Source organism: Pyxicephalus adspersus, chromosome 6 (genome assembly GCF_032062135.1).
Source record: "Pyxicephalus adspersus chromosome 6, UCB_Pads_2.0, whole genome shotgun sequence".
In the NCBI taxonomy this organism is placed as follows: Eukaryota; Metazoa; Chordata; class Amphibia; order Anura; family Pyxicephalidae; genus Pyxicephalus; species Pyxicephalus adspersus.
Genome location: NC_092863.1, coordinates 92,886,527 through 92,910,319, shown reverse-complemented (window position 1 = coordinate 92,910,319; position 23,793 = coordinate 92,886,527).

Here is a 23,793-nt window from a genome sequence, read left to right as displayed (position 1 = left end):
TATATATATATATATATATATATATAAACTGTATGTATTTGGAATAGAGCACTGAAATACCTCCAATTCTATTGCATAGTGCAGGTCAGTGGTGAAACATGAGGAAAGAGTGATTCTTGATGCAGTTGACCAACATGAATATACATTGTAATATATTAAGGGATATTGCTTTTTCAAATGTTTGTTAGAAATATCCATAGATCTATAGCAAAGGGCTAATCCAGAATTTAGCATCACACTTTTTAGCAGAATAAAAATGTATATAATCAAATATATATATATATATATATATATATATAATATATGAGGTGTGAGGCAAAGGCAAGAAGCTTTATTTGAGCTCATACATACATCTAAACATATTATATACATCTAATAAAGACAGGCTGTGCAATGGTGGGGGGGGGATAGGGGTCAAGGGGGTGGGAAAAGAACTCACGGGCCCGGAGCTTTATTAGAGTTCCTTTTAACTTGTACAAGGAGTGCTTGGGGGGGAGAGGGGAAGGGGGGTCAGATGTCCACTTCCTCTTCCGGGAAATCCATAAGGGTCAGTCTACGGCAGTCCTCGACATCCTCTTCCTCCGGAGGATAAGGCGATTTCTGGCGCACCAAATAGCATCCTTAACACAGTTCATGATTCTCCAATCTCCTTCGACTTCCTCTTCCGTGTATTCACCATGGATTCACCACTGCCATCCAGGCCAAGTCCCTGTGCCTGTTGGTAAATCTCTTGGATCCAATGTTTGTTCAGATTTCTTTGCAGATGGCTGCGTTCCTACCCGGAACAGGTTCCAATGAGTCTTTTCCACAGATTTGCTTGTAGATCGTCTTTTGCTTCCACAGGTCCGGCTTGACGCCTTGTAGCTCATTATCCTTGATGAACTTGAAGGTGTCCAAGTAGAACCAAGGGGTGTCCCAGTTGTACGGGACAGAGCTGTCCCACTTGTCCGATCCCAGGCTTCTCCATAGTGGGAGAAGGAAGAAACGTGACATGGAGTTCCCTGCAGAGGTCGAACAGCCATCCACCAATGTCCTTCTTACACTGTTGCAGGCAAAGAAAATCCTCAGCATCGTTGCAATGTCTGGAACTCCCTTGCTGCCCTTCTGATGTTCTTTGAACATCACTGATCTCTTGGCACAGTCCATCTTTGAACCCCAGATGAAGTGTAACACTGCCCTCGTGATGGCCTTGCAGGTGTGGGTGTGGGGGAGGCCAGGCCTGGGCAAGGTACTGCAACAAAGGGAGAATCACACTGCGGAGTACCAGTGTTTTCCCTTCGATGGTGAGGTCTCTGAGGTTCCAGAGGCTGAACTTCTGTCTCATCTTCGACAGGCTCTCTTCCCAAAACATCAGAGCTGCTCCCTCCTTTCCAAACCAGACGCTGGGGATCTTGATGTAGTCTGGCTTGATGTTGAAAGGGATGGTCGTAGAAGAAGGCGGGTACCAATTCCCGAAGAGCATGGCTTCTGACCTCCAGCAGTTGACTCTTGCCCCCGAAGCTCGGCTGAAGTCTTCCCAGATCTGGACGACCACGTTGATGGAACACTCATCCGCGCAAAACACCGTCATGTCGTCCATGTAGAGCGAGCACTTTGCTTCCCTTCTGTCTGGTCCTGGTGCAGTGATTCCTCTGATCTCTGGATTCAGTCTGATGCACTCCATACAACAGACAAAAAGGAAAGGTGGGCAGCCTTGTCCGACCCCAGAGAGGACTGGGAAGGGGTCAGTCTTCTAGCCATTCACCAGCACTGTGCTGTGAATATCAAGGTACATCAGGTTAACATATGAACAGAACATTTCACCAAGTCAATACTTACAGAGGCCTCCAAGCATGAGCCTGTGGGAGACACGACCGAAAGCCTTCTCCTGGTCAAGACTGACTAGATCTGTGTGGATGTTGCCGTCCTGGATGTAGTGAACCTTATTTCTGACCAGTGCGACCAGTCTGGTCTGGGTGGATGATCTGTTCGATAACCTTCTTGGCCAGTGCCTTGGCAAGGATCTTGTAGTCCACGTTCAGGAGGGAGATGGGACGCTAGTTCTTGAGGTCGCATTTCTCATCTTTCTGCTTGTCCAAGATCGTGATCATGCTTTTGTCTCAGCAAAGGAGGCATTCTGCCCTCCACCACCGAGTGGAGCTTCCTGAAAAAAGAAATAATTGCATTTCTCACCTTTATCGAGATGTTCCACCCTGGAATGAAAGATGATACAAAGAGCTGCTTCAGCTGCTTCAAGCGCTTCTTGGTCTCGCCTAACCTCCCAACCACAGTGTTAGAGATCCTGCAAGGACTGCAGCTCACATTGCAGTCGCTTCTCTCTTCCTCGCAGTTCTCTCTTCCTTGCACACATATGCTTATACTGTATGAGTATGTAATCCTTGGAAGGGAAGACCATAATTCATGACAAATTTAACTGGCCAGCAAGATTGACAACTCCTTTTGCTTTAATGTTTTGACTATTGATTTTTTTAAGCTGTGGGGTACACAAATAGAAGAGTAGACATGGTCAATAAAAAATCAACTTGCGTTGCAAATTACATGCAAATGGTATGCAGGTTGCCCTGTCTTGAACCTGAGCCAATCAAACTCTATACTTACAGATATAAATTGGCTCAGTTTAAAGCCAGTCCAATTTACATTAAGTTATCATCAGATGGTTTGCATAAAAGTTTAATTTTCTGCTTTTCTTTGACCACTCTAGGGGAAGTGTAAGAAGCCCAATGTTGGGCTTTAAATATCATTGGAGATACACCTAGCATAGGAAGATGAGTTTACAGAGCCCAGCTGTAGGACAGCATTCTGCTGTTTAACAGAGGTTGCCAGGGGTTTCTTAAGCAACAAGCATGTCATGCTTCTTAGGTCAGTTTAACTGATATCAGTGATCATTTTGAATTATATCTGTAAGGGTGATAGTTTCCTGCTGGCTAGCAGGCATTCCTCTTACTGACCACCAAATCAATGTACTGTAAGCCATAGATATCATAATTATTCCCTAACAACAAAGGTTGGTGTATAACCTTAGTCTGCTACAACACACTTTATAGTCTTTTTCTAGTGATGAGTTTCATGGCTAACTTCAACTTTTTTAGGCTAACTTCAGTGGATCACTGAAAGTCGAGTTATAATAAATCAGGAGAACTGCTTCTTGTGCAGCTGCAGGGCCATCTACCATTAGTAAGTGGTAAACTGGAAAATATACCTGGCATTGTCTTGTACACCTACTTTTCTGCTTTAAATATAGGCATCTTTCTATATTCACCACCATCTGTGTCCCCCACCAGCACCCATTCCAGTAGTCACAACCAGGGCTGTAGAGTTGGAGTCAAAGTCGGAATCAGGGAAATTTATATACGTCCCCTGCATACCGAGTGTTGTGAGAAAGAAGAGGTGTTGTTTATCACCCCATGCCTGCTTCACACACTTGTCTGTACTCTATTTACCAACCATGTTACCGGTATATGCCAATTTTAATTAAACCAAGAGGAGAAGATGGTGAGGCCTGGCACTCCTTCTGTGCCAGGCCAAAGACAGGTGTTGGGATGACGCGGGATCCGATAAAGGAAACCTCCCGACGTATAGACTGTTCTGCGGGATTGAAGGTAAGTGTGCTTTTTTGGTTTTTTGGTTAGTTTTGGGTTTACTTCTGCTTTAACCCTTATTCTGTTTTAGGTTTTACAATTGTTTTTTTTTTTTGTTTGTTTGTTTATGTAGTTTATTAGATGGTTTTAAAGCAACAAATGATGTAGTTTATATTTTTGATCAAGTACAATTTTACTGATCCTCATTAATCAAGTCTGCAAGTACTTTAAAATGTATAGCCACTTGATAAAAACATATAGCCTTTATATAGTTTTACAATGGCTGAGCTTTGGCAGTGATGAAATGCTATGTATGTTGTGTTTCAATGAACATGGAACATTAGCATACATCAGTAAATTTATATTAGAGGAGTCGAAGGCACAATATAATGAGGAGTCTGAGTAGAAGGATTTTAAGAACCGATTCCACAGCAATGGTCACAAGCCTTGGAATCGCCACTGCATCAGACTAGACAGCTATTTGATGGAATAGGCGGATATTGTTCGCTCCGCTCCCCTGATTACTCTTGCAGCCCTTTACTGGTTTTATGTGTTCTTGGATAATTTCCCTATCCAAGAACACAGGAGCCAAGGCCGCATTCATTGAGAAGATCCGGCACTAGAGGCTAAATGGGGACAAGTCTCCCCATTCATTCACCTCTAGTGCTCTGTCATTGGCTGGAAAAAGGGAAATCCTGATGATGCTTGACTGTCATTAGGGTTTACCTTTCCTTTAGTGCCCGGGGATCCCACACTGACAGGAGGATTCCCACGGCTGTGCATCCATGGGAATCATCCTGTCATTGTGGGATAACCTGTAAAAAATAAAAGTTAGTTACACAAATCACACACATTTAATAAATTACTTTAACATTTTTTTTCAACACATTTTTTTACACACGAATTTGCGCCAACAAATCCAGTGTTTTTCGGGTCGGGTCTATCCGAATTCGAATAGCCATATTTGGGTCGAATATAAGGACATCCTGACTTCAAACACCAACACTACTAAAGACTCTGAAACTGGACAGCCTATCAGAAGTTTCCTTTTCACACCAAGTAGTGATGAAGAAAAAAGTCATTCGAGATGGGGTGTTGTATTTATACAGTTTTTTGTTTTAAAAAAAACCAAGACAGCTACTAGTTTGTAGGGGCAAGGGCTTTAAAATGTTAGCATGTTTATGTATTATAGAAAAAACCCAAATGGGACCGGAATGCCCCTATAGGACTTACTCATGCACAACTGCATGTTAACCAGCCCACAACATTCAGATTTCATCCTATTGTAGTCACTGGAAGACTACAATTTTAATGGAATGTTATGGATAACTTTGCAGTTTGCGTTAATAAACGTTGTATTGTCCTGAACAAAAACATTCTGCTATAAAGTGTGGAACACTAGGTGTGTGATTTTCAGTAACATTCTAAATGGTCTCATTATGCCACTGAGATATAATTTTCTAAACAGATGGGATGCGATAGCGTTTTCTTGCCAAAGGCTAAAAAGGAGTGAAAAGCCTCGCACTGGGGCATGTATGTGTCCCGTTCAGCTTGCTCAGATGTTGTGAGCTTTAGTCTTTCATCAAATTTCATTCACGTTCAAAGATCACAGAACTTGCAGAGGCCCTTTCACTCTTTTCATACATGAGCCTTCAAACTGTATAGAAAGACATATTCTTTTGGGTGCGGAGATGAAGGCGATCGTGTTACTGGAGCTTTTGTAGTCCCTGTAAAAGTGGTACCGTCAGTCGCTACTGATGACCACCCATTATTGTTCTGTCGCCCAAGTCATTGTTATATTTTATCAGCAAAATGAACTTCAGCAGAATTGTAAGCTTAATAAACACATAAATCATGTGATCTCAGATGGTTCTTTATAAGTATGGATGTTTGTTGTTTGTTGGTGCTTCACAACAAATAGGTAAAGGGATTTAAAAGTTTAAGTAACATTTGCAAAATTCTGGATGATTCTTATTCCAAATATGCTGAACTGTAGGATCAGAGTCAATGGCTACAGATGAAGGGATCAAAAGCCAAAGTCCAGGATCAGTTCCTCCATCAGACAAATGCCCCTTTATCCCACAGAGTATTCCTTGGATCTATGTTTATTTAACATTTATCATTGAACATAAGGTAAATAGATCCAGAATTAAGGTACCTCCTCCCTAGAAATGTATATTTTCACCATAAACAGTTGTGGGACTTTAATGGTACTAATGTTATGCAACTATAATATTAAAACAAACTTTTATTTACAAAGGTTAAAAACAATATTATTTACATGTGACCACATAAATAATTAATCTTTGTATATGACAATAGTTCAATGTCCCAACGCGTTTCACTTAAATTACTTTGTCAGGATGAATATTGACAAGCAAACTTATGCCATTAATTGTCCAACCTTGGTAAATATATTTCAGAGAACATCAGTGCCTCATAAAAGGAAAGGCCATAGGAGGCTGGAAACCTTGGTATCTTCAAGAAATAGAGAGGATGATCAAAGGATAGATTAAAACAAGGAAATCCTGCCACCGACTCTCCTGCTTTTCACCCCACTCTCACATATTGTTTCCCATACAATCTTGGAGAGTTTTAATAAATCTGGCCCACTGAGTTCTTGTCTTTTAGAAGTGTCTCAGAAGTGTGTAAGGTCCCAGATCCCTTTGCATCAATATACTGTGAACGTAGGATGCTGTGGTAAAAAAGACCCATCATGTCCTGCAAATTCAGTGTATATATTAGTGTTTTGGGTTGAGTAAATCTGAGTATCATTCAGCCCTAACGACTGAGGACATCATGGGGTGAAAAAGAAGTACTGCAGGAGACAGATCCACTTTGAAGGTTAGTATTACGGACAGATCTGCTTTTAGTTGTTGTTTTCTTTTTTGTGTTTCTTGTGTTTCTTGTTTTTTTTTAAACCAGCTGAGGGATCATATAAAAAAAAATAAACTAGCCAAGAGCTGAATATATGTAAACCCTAACTGGACAATACATAGTTTCCTAATCACTGTATATTACAAACAATTAACTTGCTTTTTTTTAAAGATACTGGTCTTCACTTTCTGTGCATTATTTTCTGTATCTCTGTGCTGATGATCTCCAACATTTTACAGCCGTTGCTAGTCTAGATGCACTTGCTTCATTTGCACAATATTGCTCTGGACTGACTTCCTTAATGAGGGAAGTTTGGACCAGGCTGGTGTAGTGTGTGTCAAGATCCTCAGGTATTATTTTTATTAAAAACCAGAAAATGAGAATGAAAAAAAATAAAATTTAAAATGAAATGAACAAGATTTAATAATAAGAACAAGGTTCTAGTGAAGCTGCTTCCCACCTCTTCTTTAGTCTACTCTGTATCTCCAAGAAACACAATACAATCTGAATTATTAAAATAGTCCTTCAGTTTCAGCCAGTGGCGTTGTCTAGGTTGACATGATGTCACCAGTCTGCTGCATACAAAAGAAAGCATTTACTTAGTTCTCTTCCCCAGTGATCAGACTGCAACATTGTAACTTTTGTAACACATCTGGGTAAAAGGCTGCAGCAATTGAGGAAATAGATCCTGACCCCTGATGATCAGTTTTATTTTTACACGTTTATAGATTACACCAGTGTTTTTCAACCAGGGTGCTCCAGGGGTTGCAAGGGGTTCATTGGGCAATAAGTAATTTGTGCCTGTCAGATCAGTTTAATTGACACCAATGATCTTTTGGGCTATCTGTAAGAGTGACATTCTTCCCAATAGCCAGCGATGTAAGAGACATTCTTCCCACGAACCATACTATTGTACTGTGAGCTGTGGATACATTACATTATTTTTTGAAACATAAAATATATGTGTGGTCCTAGGTCTGCTAAACAGGAAGAGTTAAATCTTTAGGTTCTGAGTTACTGAGATTGGAATTTATAATAAAACAATTATTAGAGAGACAATAAAAGCTAAAAGATAAACCAGTAAACTGCCCGCCAGGAAAAGCTGCAAAAAGTAAATATAAGCAAAAAAAAGTAAAATATAAAAAAAGTAACCTAGTCTGAATATCATTTAATACTGTGCCAGATAAACAATTGTTTTAGGGTTCACAGCTACTTTAAGGCTTGTGTCAATTACATCAATTTGAAATAAAGGTAGTCCTCGGGTTACATACGAGATAGGGGCGGCAGGTTTGTTCCTAGGTTGAATTGGTATGTAGGTCAGGACAGGTACATTATTTTAATCAATGCAATTAGGACAGATGTTTGTCTCAACATATTATTAGGCAGCGTGGTGTCAGTTATTGTATAAATCCTCACTGTGAGCCAATCACAAACAAAGCACAAAAAAAATCTTATTCATGAACTTCTAGACATTCATGAACTTCTGGAGCAATTTGTGCTTTGATATGCAAAAAAGAAACAACTGAAGAATTTGTCTTGGTCAATAAAGAGTTACAAGAGGTTGCAGAAGTGCTCAGTCCTTGGGATCACCCACAACCTCACCTGTGTTTAGCAAAAGATTTTTTCTGCAAGTCATGCAAACCGCCGCCATCAAGCCTCCATCCTGCATATAAGCGAGCAGGGAAGGCTGTTCATATCTAGGAGTTGTCCATATGTCGGATGTCCTTAACTCGGGGACTGCCTGTATTATCATCATTCAGTATTTTTTGATGATCAACTGCAGTCACTTGATGCACTCCGTTGATGGTTGCTCTAGGTGTTATGTTAATAGAAGCTGAAAATTTGTAAAGACTAAAAATTACTTTTGAAATTAGAGCTCATAGTATAGGTATAAGGGGAAGAGGGGGAAAGAAAGAGGTTTCAGACTCAGGAGGTTTTTGTGCAAAAATAAATCAAGTGTGTATTTTTCAAGTTACAATTAGCACATACATCAAAGGTACATATTTATTTTAAGCTCAATATCCAAATGCCTGTTATTGTCACAGGGTTTGGATTCTTTAATCTAGACATAAGACTCCTTTGTATGTCATACAAAGTACATATAAAGATTGAAAACAAGGTAGGAAGGGGACCTGTTATGGTCGCATGATTCCCAACGCATTTCGCCTGTTATAGGCTTTTTCAGGGGTATAAATTTGCAGAGATTGTATGATTTGTTTAGTTGGAGTGTAGGTGGGGGGTAAAAGAAGCAGTATTCAGGCTGCATGCAGTTTGATATATCCAAGCCCAAAGCAAAAAGATTGTTTAAATGTTGTTCTAGTAGATTAGGTCCAGTTTTAATTTTCATATATATGTTTTTTGTTTCATATACCCTAAATAGGGGTTTTGTGAGAAACTAGTCAAGTAGGTATGGATCTATTTATCCTAAAGAAAATGGGGTGGGAGGACAGGAATAAAGATATCCTTTCTTATGCAGCCAAGAGGGCTGCTATTGTGTTAAGACTTGTAGTTAGTCCATACGACCAGGAAAGGGTATGTAGTAATTCATGCAGCCAGAGGATGAAATTTGTTTTGAGATTTAGTTCAAATAATGTTACTTTAAGGGGCATATTGATAAAGCAGTGAAGTGACTTTCACCAAATATTCACTAGTGGCTAATGAATAACCTTCATTTAAAACATATGCACCTTAAAGAGTCTCCTGCAGTAAATGTTTAATGAATGTAAAATTCACTGCTTTATAAATAGACTCTGAGTGAGTTTTCTTCTTGCATGGGGGAACCCCTTGAAATAATTTTGGGTCTTTAGGAACCCCTTCTATAATTACTATATCCACAGTTCACAGTACAATATTGTGGTGGTCAGTGGGGGGAATTTTCCTCTTACATTGCTGGCCATTAAGAAGAATGTCACCTTTACAGATAGCCAAAAAGATCATTGGTGTCACTTAAACTGACCTGAGAGGCACAAACTGCTCATTACTCAAAGAACCTCTAGCAACCTTTGGAGGTACTCTATGGTTTCATTGAACCCTGCCTGAGAAACACTGGCCTATTTTTGTAGTATTGTAGGTGTGAATTTTTCTTCTACCATATAGGATGGTCATATGACCATATGACATCAACGGCAAATCTTCAGTCTTATAACACTGAGCTTTTATGAGACTGTTTTCATGTTTCACATAAGGTTCTGAGGTACGCCTGCCTTTATATTGGAACCCTCAAAGCTGTTTCGTGCCTCTTTTGCATGACACCTAATAACTCCTTGGAGCTTCAGTTTTATTGTATATTCAACTACAATCAAAGTATAATAATGCAACCTTATTGAAGAAAAACACTGTTCATTCTAAATAACTGTTCATTATCCAAAATTACGGACCTCACCAAGCTTAAAAGAAAATTCACTATGTAACGATTCCATGTCTAAATAATCAGTCCAACTTAAATAAGGGAAGAAATTGACTGTCAATCAACACCGGAGTCCCAGAGTTCAAGTTAAATAAATATTTCACCCAGATAAATAAATTCAATGGGTTAACAAGGTTTAATGTGCTGTCCGAATATTGCTTACTCACTTACCAATAAGACTTCTATTCAGTAAGAAAAAACTATGAGTCACTTTTATCTTACAAAAAGCATGTTAGCCTTAAAAAGGAAAAAAATTCACATCTGTTTCATCAACTCTTCATGGAATTAAGGATTTTGGTCCAAATGATAATTTCGGTCCACCTGGAAGTCATTAAAGGACGTTCTTTTCAACCTCGACCAACTCAATAAAAACAATGAGAATAATTCTTGTTAAACATTTACACTCTCTTTATTTATTGTAGTTTTGAATGAATTGCTCAAGTATATAGATGACTGTGTAAATTATAGGGAATTTCTGAATATTTATTCGGATTTATCCACCTTGTGTAGATTGTCCCTCTATAACATGCAATAAAGTTTTCTTTACGTTTAGACATCATATAAAAAAAGGAAATATTAAAGTATATAGTAAAAATTGTATTACCAAATAACAGGCGTGCAATAAATTGTTTTCACTGACAACGGATGTTAGTTAAACACTCAAGAATTCTTCATTGAACTGAAGTGTCACATTCAATAACGCCTTTCCATATCATTTTGTAAGTGATACCACATGTTACACTTAGTCCAGATGACCTCAAAACGCGTTGTTATCACTTCCACGCCACATTTTACTGTAATCCCATTTTGGATTAAAATTTTATCACTGAATCCCATATTTGTTCAGCTCTTGAATTTTCAAGCCAATAAAAATATATGTGATAAAGTATATTACATGTCAACGGCTTTTGCTCTTCTTTCTAAGAAAAGAATTCTGTTTTCATGTTTTAAGACATCAAAGTAAGACATACAATTATTTATTTGTGTTAGGCTTAGTTCACATTAGCGGTAAAAAATGAAACCCTTTGTTCCAATGTTAACCATTCCTGGCAAGTGTTTTTTAGGCTTAGAACGGCTTGCAATAACTAAGCCTAGGGACCAAATCACACTTGCAGTTGATAGCAGTAGTCTGCTGGTGGCTCAATTGTGGTCCCAACCACTCCTATTTAACTGAATGGCAGAAGTTTGAAACCATTTTGGGCACGTGCTTGCACATAGATCCCGGTCACTTTTTAATACCACATGATAGACATAACCACATGCAAACCTATTCATGGGCCCATGGAAGCAGCATGCTATACACCTTGGACAACTAACCAGGTGGTTTTCCACAGCAAGTATGGAAGGGACAGTAATGTTTAAAAATAATTGTTTTTTGTCAATAGTTTTTTAGTATGCTTTTCATTTATATTCTATGTCCAGGTTCATTTTTTTAGCTTTGGATAGAGTGGAAAAAGTTTAGGACCCCTCTCAGGTTTTTAATAAAATTGGGGGCTCAAAATGATTTCTCTTTACATCCCGTTCTAATAATAATAGTTTTACTAGGCTGGAAGAGAGGTAACAAAGCAAGACCGACAAAAAAGGTAGGGGAGGCTAGAACTCCTGGTCAGTATTTTACTGCTACATGCTTTTCTGCACATTGGTTCTCACTTCCTGTTTGACAAAACTATACGATAGGTGTGGAAACTCAATAAAAATCCAACTGGGGTCCCAAAGCCCAAAGCAAAACTCTATCCAAAAAATAAAAAAAGCTGGCTGTGCACAGTTTATTCATTTCTTTATTACGTTTTTGTAGAAAAGGAAGAAAAATATGTCTATTTCTTATGTGCTGCCTATGCTTATCTGGTTAGATGTTTCCTAACTTTTTGTCCTGGAGATGCAACATAAAGTAACGAGAACTCTCCAAAAGGAGGGCAATTTTCTTTCTTTGAAAGTTGTCACTAGTTCCGAGGTCCCCATTGGAAGATATGCCCATACCTCCTGTTGGAACAGATAGATTTCCCATCACTATTTGTTTTAGTGATAGTGGTCACCAAAAATAGGGTGAATCCCCTTACCTAAAATATACACAGCAATACAAATTTCACAGGAGTTAAACGTTTTCATGTATTATGGACTGATTAATTTTATAATATGTGTTACAGTAGACAAAACTAAAGATTGAATTTCAGGAGAAGAACTCCGTACCAACTGTTATTTTCTTGTAAAATTGGTTATCAAATATGTACACCATTGTGTAAAAACACAATAGGCTTTATAGTAGCCATTTACAACCCTAGCATTTCCTTAGAAGTTGTTGACCTGTGGGTGATTGACCTTGTATTGGATGGTGCCTGGAAAGGTCTGGAGCCGACACAGCTAAGCCAGCAAGGGTGGATGGCTGACCAACATTGTAAGATGCATTCTACACCCTAACTACAGATAAAAGTGGCATTTGTCCCATTAACTTACAGGTAAATGCAGAATAAGACACCTCCCTTTGAAATATTGGTGGTAATCTCTTGCCAATACCTAGAAGTATACGTATAAAAAGAACAGTTTTCGATAAATAACAAATGGGTTTTTTGGCAATAAAAAAAGTTTACTTTTTGCTAAGCTCTTACATTCAAAAGTAGTATCAAAAAGTCAATTCTATACAAAGTTCACCTATCATATTGATATCATTGATGTAATGATTTACATCCCAATTAGTGGGGAATGCAAAAAAGATTCTATGTTTTACAATAAAGACCGTCTCAGTTTCTGACGCAATTCACCATTTGGCTTCTTCAGGGGAGACCGCATTAAAGAATGAAAAGGAACTGGAACATCTTTTCAATAAATAGTTTCAGTTGTAGTTGCCACATTCCAATAAAATCAATCATTATGAAAACAGAAATCATGCCAATATTAGAAACCACTTGAAAGCACAGCAAGTATGTTCCCATTCTCTAGCTAGGACCTGTACAGCCACAATCTTACGCATCTGGGACTTATACAGTAAGATTGTGGCTGTACAGGTTGTAGCTAGAGAATAGGAACGTACTTGCTGTGCTTTGAAGCGGTTCTAATATTGGCAAAATATGCTTTGGATGGCAAAATGAAAACAGATAAGAATCAGATGGCTTGGATCCTGAAACAAATTGGTCATTATATGAGATGATGAGAAGTCCAAGGGTGCTGACGCAACATCGTTTGCTGCCATTTCCGCCGGCTCCACAACTTCTCGATGTCTGAGAGTTTCTTAGACTATCAAACCCATTCCTCCTGAAGAAGTGGGGGTTTTGTGGTTATGTTTTTAGCTTTACTGTTTGTATTAGAATCACAAATTTCATGTAATTTATTGTTTTTTAAGGATATATATTAAACGTAGATATTTAAATATGAAATTTGTCAATCGTTTGGCTTTTCTCCCCTGAAGAAGCCAAATGGCGAAATGCCTCTGAAACAGAGGCGGTCTTTAATATATGACATGGACTCTTACAAGGAAATGGTTTATTGGAAAACCTCAATACCTGAATTTAATGGCTTTTTTATGATAAACATGTTAAGCAAAGCTGATCTATAATAATAATAGTTAGCCTAAGACTATGTGATTTATTCCTCCTAGGCTGGAAGTCTGGGAATAGCGATAAGCTTATTTACTACAAGGACGTTGTACCCTATTGCACTGAAGGGTGTATTTAAAGTATTACAAGTAGTACTAGGCCCCCTTTGTATGTGTGTTTTTTTAATGTACCTTTTTTTCTTTGATCTAAACATAATAACACCTCCAGCAAATCCCAACTGGTCTTTCTTAAACACACCATTCCTCTGCTCCACGTCAAGTCTTGTACTGCCATCTTGAACAGGCAGAAGTATGCACACATCAGATGTGGTACTATTTGCTCTTCTTGCTCCTCTAGTTTTTCGTAGGCTGTGGTAGATAGGCTTGGCCCGTTCCACAGCTCTGCACAGGCAATGAGCAGCAGAGTAATGAAGTCACTGCTAGTTACTGCTACAAATTTATTGTCTTGGTTTATACATTCAAAGTATTTTTTTATCCTTTATTTTTTAAATGTCTGAGAGCATGATTTCTTTAAATCAAACTTCTTTGTAACGAAGGGCAGTTGGTCAGTTCTTGAACGGATATGAACAAATCGTGGGCAAAAATTTTAAACAAGAAAGTTATTTTTAGAAGTGTTTTTGATTATGTAAAAACAAACATAACAAAGGAATCTTTAAGGTTGGGTCCAATCAAACTGATCCATCAGTTCTGCTTCAATTCCCTCTGGTTATCATGCTAAGAGATCTTGAGAACAGCAATTCTAAAAAGATAAAAATAAAAATTTGAAAAATGACTATACTTAGCAATTTGGTACTAGAATCCCAAGCTGCCTGTGGGACCTAATGTATATCTAATGCAAGCTGTAGCACCAGATAGCTTTTTTGAAGATATTTATCATGTGCCATATTTTTCATAACCGACTTATTTCATACTTTTTAAAGGTTTATGTTGCTTCAGTCTAGGTCCACTTGGATCATTCTTTCTCAACCTTTTTGCTCCTAAGGAACCCTTAAAAGGAATTTCAGGTGTTGGGGAATATTGGCCAATCTAGTACAATTTGCATTGTTTGGGAGTAGGATAAATGCCCCTTAAAGCAGAAATAAACTAAAAAATCTCCCCTTCGCTTTTGTATTCGTTGACCAGAGGTTTTCTGAATTGGGTCCTGCGTCATCCTGTAATCTTCCTTCCAGCACAGATGAAGCATGGGGTGCCGTCATCTTCTCTGGCCTTCTTAAGCCTTCTGCCTAAGTCACGGCGTGAGTTCGGGTGACGTAGCCTGCGTTAGCTGGGGAAAAAATAGTGTGGATTTCACTGTGCATGTGTGAGATCAGCATTTTCTTTTCCCAATTAAAAAAAAGGCTCCTTCTGCGCATGCCGGAGATCGGTCATGTGCAGAAGGAGCAGCCAGAAGCCTCCTGGGATTCGTGACGTATCTATGGTAGAAGGCTCTGCGCTGCAGCAATTAAAACAAAAGGGTAGGCTGTACCCTTTTATTAAACCCCCCATCCCCACACACATACACACAAAACATTTGATTTAAGTCTGCATTAAAGTAGTACCATTACTGAAATCTAAAAAGGTCCTTGATTTCATTCAGCTGGCTTTGTCAAGTGGTGTGGTGGCCACAAAACTAGGCAGACACCATCATATAGAACGTAAATTAGCCACAGCTTGGAGAACCTCTGACAAATTCTAGAGGAACCCTTGGTTTCTACAGAACCCTAGTTGAGACTCGCAGTCCTTGATGTTAGAGGGTCTTAGATGTAAAAAGCCTTAAAAGAATTTTCAGGTGTTGGGAAACTTCAGCTTTATTCATGTAATGGGAAAATTTGTATTGTTTGCTTAAAGAAAGAATGTCCTCTTTAGAGAAGTACAGACAGCTAAAAAGACACCTGGCTCTGCCAAGTGGTGTTGGCCTCAAAACTAGGCATGCACCATCATATGAGATGTCATTTAGCAACAGCTCAGGGAACCCCTGACAACTTTTGGAGGAACCCTGATTGAGAATGGCCGACTTAGATGTTAGAAATTCTGACAGTCAGAGCAATAATCACAGCCTTGTGCTCAATAGGAGTGAGGGGAAGGTATGGACCCCTCCTATTGTGTGATACTTCCCCACTCCCTAGATTGTAAACTTTTCCTTTCCTCCTCTTATGTCACTGTCGGTGTCTGTCATTTGCAATATGATAAAATTATCTTGTAAGAGGTTGCAGTTCTGCTGTGGTTCTCTTCAAACATGTGGGACAGGATCATTGGCTGATCTCCAGGACACTTTTAACCTTTAACATCCGTATGCCTGACAAAGTGGCTGCAAAGGGTTCCAATTCAAGTCTATGAAAGCAGTTCAACATTATACCACCCTGAGGCAATGAGCCTGATTTATTAAAGGTCCAGGGCTGGAGAGGATATACTTTATATGGTGAACCTGGGTGATCCATCAAACCTAGAATAGATTTTTTAAAGTCATTTGCTAGTTGTTAGCAAAATGTTCAATCCTTGACTAGATTCATTCCAGGTTTGCAGGATCACCCAGCTTCACTCATGAAAGTGTATCCTCTCCAGCCTTGAAGAGCTTTAATAAATCAGGTCCAATGCATGAAACTCCTCTAAAATCCATGATGCAACTGCATCATCTTCAAACATCGTTGAGAAAAGGGTTTTAAATCATTCTTTGCAATATTCAAGGCTTGAGATGGTACTGGTGAACCTCAGCGGTACCTCTTGGAATAATTAGAGATCTAAACATATCCTTAATATTAAAGCTTTTGAGAGTTGGCTAGAAATTGAATAGAATAGCAGAGCTTTGTTGAAGCAGAAGGTATTCACCTATCTAATTTCATGACATTTCACAAAAATATGATGATTATTCCTACTTTTGGGATACTGGTTGGAGCAATGCAAATATTTCCTTTATGTCTCTTGGTCCCTTTATGTCTCTTGTCCAACTGCACATAAAGCATCACCTCAAAAAAGCAGAATTGATGACCATGTGATTTTTTTCCGTATTTACTCCATTATAGTAAATATAAAAATATGTTAAATATAATAATTTTTACGCAGACTGTATTTTAGTAATACATACACCTAAGTTAAATCTAAATAATATGTTTTCACTGTTATTTCACCTTTTATAAGTTTTTGTCAACTCGTAAAAGATATTAGTAGTTGTAACTTGACATCCAGCACCGCCTGAAGTAATACAATATTTTGCCTCACTTACTGTTCAGGCTCACATTGCAGCTTTGCCAGAAGCCATAACTTTCTTGTTTAGTAGAATCGTGTTCTGTTCATTTTACCAGACCTGCTCTCATTTAATATAATTCATGGAATTGTTCATAACAAAATATCCCAGAGTTACAATACTGCCTCTCAGAACTAGTAAAACTTTAATTTCCTTTCTAGCAAAGTGAAGAATTGAATTTGTGATATATAACATGAAAGTAAAGGAAGTGAGATCTGTAGACCTGATTCTCATGAACCAGAATAAGAGTTCTGCATTGTGCTATTTCATTTGCTTTAATGCCTAAATGCATGCGTTTTAGCCATGTGTAATACTGCAAAAAACATGTATGGGTTTACATTTTTAATGGCACCGCAAATGTACCTTACCAAGGCACTGCATCAAAATTTGTGTCAATCCTGTGATATTCACCCTGCATTTCTCTGCAATGTGTTGCATTGGACTCCTGATTCCAATGATTGAGCTGCCATATAAATACAGATTGCACTTGGGCAAAGGCCCCATGCTCCTCCAAACCCAGAGACAAACCAAAAAGCATCAGGTAATGTAAATGGTTTCAAAGGAAGATGAAGTGTTGGGGATGCATTAGCAAGGTAGGTGTAAGCAAAACTAGAATGGAATGGGATGGTGGGGTTGGGGTAATATACATGGAAGCAATGCTATGCTTCAGTTTATCCAAAGATCTGAAAATTTCGTCAGCTTTAATAATGCATTTTTATTTGAATTTGTATGTTTACCCACTTATTCTCAATCTGACAGTTGATTTGAGTGGTCTAATGTTACTTGAAAGGGGAGCACCTTTTTGAGAGTGGATAACCTATGAATTTGTAACACTCTCACTTGAAAGTCAGGCTAAGACAGAATAAGTAATCCACAATAAGGAGGTGAAATATAAGCCTTGTCTAAGCAAGTCTGCACAGTTAAACCAGTTTGGCTATGTTTAGACTGGCAGTGAGGTTGCAGACTGGAAGTGAGTGTTGTCATTGAACCACTTCCTCGGGGGAAATGCTACATGTAGCTTCTACCTGAAGAAGCACCATAGATAATAAATAGGGGTGGTAGTGAGTCGTTCTGGACTGTTTTCACTGATTCTGTCAAATATGCAGACACTGGTTCCTTACCCCCCTGGTGGAATTGCCGAGTGTAGCTTGGGGTTAGTTTTCAGTATCAAAAGCGGTAAAACCGAGCCACGCTCAGGGTGACATTGTACACGGCTTACCCGGTCCCCACGAGCCCGCTGTGTCCTCCAACGTTGCCGGCCTGGCATCTGTGTCACCTGCCCTCGTGTCCCCGGGGTTATCAATGGCGGGTGAGGTAGTAAACTGCGGGGCGTAACCTGGTAATTTCAAACAATGTACCGCTTTGGCATTCAAAATTACTAATATAATCAAACTGCCAGGGAGGTTAATAACCAGTACTGTAATGCAGGCAGCCGACCATCAGGCAAAGTGCCAGTCACAGGGAGCCGCACGGAATAGCTCGATCCAGCTGCAGGTTTAAAAAGATATTCACCACTTGCTGACTCAGATCTAAGGCTTTTTCATCAACAAAGCTCATTCTTCCTGCTTATTGGAAAGCTTTAGCACTGCCATAGCAGGGGATGTGTCAGCTTTATGCAAATAGAGCACTGCTTTTACACCGAAAGCTAGGGTCCACCATTGGGCACCATTCCCCAACATAGGAGGTAAGGGGAAATGCACCAACCTAAAACCCAATAAAAGCATGATGGAAGTTGTACAAAAGTTTAAAAAAAATAAAGACTGGTTCCACTTCAACTTTAAATAGGTATGGTCATTAAAATAAGTAAACATCTTACCCAGCATCCCACGCAATGACCCAAAATATAGCTGCAGAAGACACATGGAATCTATGGCAATTGCATGACATCAACCTCCATCATTACCGCTTTCTTGCCCAAATGTCAAATGGAGTAGTGTCTGCCTGAGATGCCAAAGAAGCATCCTAAATTAGTATTGTCATTATAAGATACATACAAGTCTAATCAGCAGCCTCTTGCAATGAAACAAATTATAGCTGCTGAAATGTTTGGGTGTCTCATTGCAGAAATGATTGGTCAGTTAGCTCATTAGCAGGGAGAATGGGCCAGGATATTAAAAGATTTCTGACTCACTTGTCTGAAAAGGCTGCATATAAAAGTTAGGATCAGAAGGAGGTCTGCAGGGAATACAGACAAGGGTAGACTTGGGTCATGTCTCAGTGGTTAGCAAAGTGAACTGTATAAGACTGGCAATGCCGCAAACTACTACATGAACAATCACTGCTTTTCTTTAGCAATGAAATATCAAGGTGATACATTTGCCCGGGGCAGTCTGACTATTCAGTAACTACACACTTCACCCAGCTTTTTTTACTTGAAGCATTTACTATTCATTGCATATATAATGACTTACCCAATACCCCCAATGTGCAGTAGTGGACAACTACTCTTTGATATTAAAGGATAATAAACCCCAAAGCAAAACAGTAATATATTGCAGCTTTCCAGTCCTGGGTTCATTTTGTTTTTTCATGCTGAGTACATTTTTAGCAATTGTTGTGTCCTTGTCACCTACTGTGAGTGAAATGGACAACCTTGACTTCTTCCATTGCTACCAGGTGAGTGAATGTTGGCCACCCAAGATCAGAAAGTGTGTTATTCAAAGAATTACCAGGTGAAAATGAAGAAATGTGTGAAAAAACAAATGCAGTCGCTATATCCAAGCACTGGTAGGCTCCAACATGATATATTTTTTTTGTTTTTGAGTTTAGATTCTCATTTTTAAAGTACATGTAACCCCTATCATGGTTACTTCAGCGTTCTCCATGTAAATGTGTGTTAGTCTGCTTTAATGAAAAGCCAGTGTTAAGGGACTTGGAGCTGGCCATAGAGGAGTTTGGAGAAATCCTTGGCCAACTGGTCCATGTCCTCACCTGGATCTTGAGAGTACAGGTGAATACTCGCACATAGACCAGATGGCCAGGGATCCCTCCCAACTTTTCATTGGCTTACTACAGGACCCTTCAAACCAGCTTTTCATAAAAAGCCAACTGTCTGGCAGACTAACACACATTTCCCTAGAGCCATTGTTAGATAAAATACCCTAACCTGGGCACTACATATGCCCCATCTAAAACATTCCCTGCCAACCCATGGAACACCCTGTCACAGGTGTTTTATTACTTCTACTATAACACCACATAGATTACATGTACTAATTTGGTGTCACTTTGAATGACAACAAACCTTTTGTACAACATTGGGGATCCTTGAGTATCACAACATAGATATAATGGATGCTCCCCTTTACCACTACAGTTGCACCATGCATAGCATTGCCTGTTTTCCTGCCTGTTACCTGCAACTCTAAAAATGCAAGAAGAATAGATGTAAAATAGCCTGTTAGTGGGATATGGTTGCATTAGTTAGCTGGAGCAGGAGCAGCATTGAGTTGAGGATGCAGAATAGCGTTGTCTCTTTGGAACACTCAGTACTGTTTTGCATTGTTATCAGTTATATTTCACAGTTTTTATGCCAAAAACAATTGTACTTGTAAAAGAAATGATAATCTCTTTAATTGCCAATGACTTCTGGCCCATCCTGTTCCCATATTTTTTAGTTTTGTACACGTGTATATTGCATGCAAATGCATTCAAAAATGTTTAAACTATTTTTGAATCAATTTTCCTGAATCATTATTAGAGGGGAATAACAGAAAAATGAACAGACTTGACTTTTCTTTTCACTTTCTGGAGAGACTGCTTGCTTGGATGAGTTACCAATCCACATCAGTCAATGGCAGAATCAGGTTGCAGATGTACTTTATAAAAGTGTCATGCATCAAAGTTGAGATCAGAAGCTGAATTGGAGAGCGATAAGAATAAAAACACATTATCAGTGAGGAATAAAAGAAACCAGTGGATGATTTAACTTCCAAGCAGCTAATACAAATATATATATACTATATTCTGTATGCACTGCTATGTTTATAATATCCACAGTACATTAGCATGGTGGTCATTAGGAAGAATGTCTCATACATGTCTGGCTATTGGGAAGAATATCACCCTTAAAGATAGCCTAAAAGATCATTGGTGTCAGTTCAACTTACACAAGAGTACAAACTGCTCATCACTTAATGAACCCCTAGCAGGCTCTGGAGGAATCCTGGTTGGCAAGCACTGCTTTAGCCATATGCTGGATAGAGAAACTTTAGGTATAAAGTGAATTTTTGAGAGAGGCTTTTGAGAGAGGCTTTAAATAAACTTACAGTAAATGACCCCAAACATTTGGAATGCTGTGTATTGTCTGTCTGCCTTTCAGATACACAAGTGTTTTTCAAAGGGGTGCTGCACAGAGCTCATTGTTTTAGTCCCAATGGAAAGCTAACTACTCAGTAGAATAATCCTGGAGACTAATGTTTTAGGCCTAAAAGTGGAAAGAGAATGGGGCAAATGATCAAGTGCTACTGAGTATGTCACTTTTATATGTTTTATATATATATTATATATTCTTTATGCTGTTTGGTGTGGTGTGTTGAGTGGCTACTTGGCTAAGGAAAGGCATGGTACGTTTATTTTGGAACTTTTTAGAGCAGCCTTTCTCAACCCGTTTAATATGGTTCCCCTATGTTAAACGGGTTGAGAAAGGCTGCTCTAAAAAGTTCCAAAATAACCTTGAAATAACTTCCAGATCTTATTAAACCCCTGATAATACTATATCTACAACTCACAGTTTTACCCTGATGGAATGTGGGAAGAATGTCTCTTACATTGCTAACAAATTGCAAGAATGCCACCCATACAGATAGGCAGAAGGCATAGGTGTCATTTAAACTGCCCTGGGAGTCACAAACTCTTATTGCTCAAGGAACCCGTAGCTACCTTTTGGAGGAACCATGGAACCCTGGCTGACAAACACTGATCCAAAGTTTTTGGTCCCTAGTTATCCAATGTAAAGAGCACTGTTTTATACCTTATATATAAATATATATTTATATATACTCTTATGTATATACTGTGTGCTGAGTTTAAAACTAATAAGTAATCCCAGTGTTTCTTGTGTGTTATTGCTTGTCAGTATAATTGCAGGCATCACACCAGATTATCTTGCAGTCCTGCCTCTCACTCTTATAGTCTTGCTGCTGTTTAAGAGATTGCAATAGGCATTGTAATTAATGTCAAATTCAGGTACCAACACAAGTTGCATTTAAAAAAAATACTTGATAATAAATGATTTCAAGAAATTCCGTATTTGGTTTTATTTTTTATTATTAATAATATCACGCATATCATGTCAAGCAGCCAATGCTGCACTTTGGATTTACTGCTGATTTTCCACATTTACCAAGGACAATTTTTGGGCCAGTCAATTACCCTACCTGCATGTTTTTGTAGGTATGGAGAAACCCAAAGTGCCCAGAGGAAACCCACACAAATACAAGAAGAACATGCAAAATCCACGCGTATATTCTCCTGGCCTAGAAAATCCTTTAATGATTTAATAATTAACATGATACTGCATTAACGTGGAATTTCCAGTTGAGCAATAAATTGTACTTCTCCATATCTTTGTCTCCGTTTATTTACTCAAGGTCCAGGAATAGCCCTACCAGGGTCAGAGGTACAATAACTTAATTTAGAGTTTGTGATGGCAGCAGTGACTCAGGTTCCAGTTTTCAGGAGACTGTCAGCATATTCCATGAAATATTTATTTATTCTCCTTCTTTTCCTTGAGGGCTGGGGACAGTTGGAGAAACAATGTCAGTAACCTAAACTTCTATAGTGTCGCAATTAATCAGCTTTATAAATCGGCACCGTTCTCTATCTCTTTCCACAGCCCTGGATGCAGCATTAATTATCCTATGTTCTCCAACAGAAATAGCTTTGCTGCAAAATAAACAATATCTGAACCGTAGCTTCTGACCCTATTTTACTCAGCTCAGCTTAAATAAATACTGAAGGTCAGGAAAGTTATAAGTAAAATGAAATCAGTTCCATAAAAAGGTGCTTGGGCATCACTGGAAACCAGTGCTCTTGTAACCAGGGTATATTTGCTTCAAACAACAGCTCTAAAAATACATTCTATAGATTCTAATGACTTGGCATTAGGAACAGTCTGAATTTCTACAGACAAACAGCTATAAATATGTCAGTATTTTGAAATTGCAAATATGCCAATAATTCGATTTTCTATAACACAAAACAAACATGGAAATTTGGGACTTTTAAGGCCAATTTTTTTTTAATACAAAACAGCTAAATTCACTGTGTAAAAACATACACAAATTGAACAATATCTCCTACATGGACACCAACAATGATGTTCAAACTGTTGACGCGTTTCGCAGAGACAAAGTCTGCTTCTTCAGGACAAATAGGGCAATCTATAATTATAAATATACAGTCATAAAATCAATATATATGTATACATATATATATATATATATATATATACATACACACACACACACATATATATAGGTGTTTCACTTTACAAAGACCATAATGAAGAAAAACATTACTTACTAGAATGCTCATAATTGTCCATACAGCTCTTTCATAAAGTATGGTGAAAACGAGCAGAGAAAGGGCAGCAAAAACATGAAGCAACTCCAGAAGGGGATCTTTTCACTACTTATGAATGATTTTGGAGAAGAGAAAGGAAAAGAGATGGATCAATTGTATTTGAATGATTATATTGTGTAATATTGTGTAATATTATCTAGCCAGTAATGATTAAAAAATAAATGTTACAAAATTTAACTAAAATATATATATATATATATATATATATATATATATATATATTTCCAAAACCACACAACCCAAATAAAATGTTGGATCGGTCTGCTCTTTTTTTATTACGTTTTGTATTTATCTCATTCAGAAAGCCTACATTATGTTTTTTTTGTCCATATACTTTATGCCTTTAGTACCAAAACAGTTTTGTTAAAGTGCAATATTTAACTTTTCTGTAAACCTAATACTCCTGCTTGCTGAACCCCTAACATTAACCTTCCTTATAACGTCTACAATAACCCCCCCACCCCTGTATCCTTAACATTACCTCTCACAATGCCCCTGATTCATCAAGCAAAATCGGATTATCGCTCGCGCATTCGTATTAGCGATCCGGAATCGTACGCGGTCGCGCTATTCAGCAACT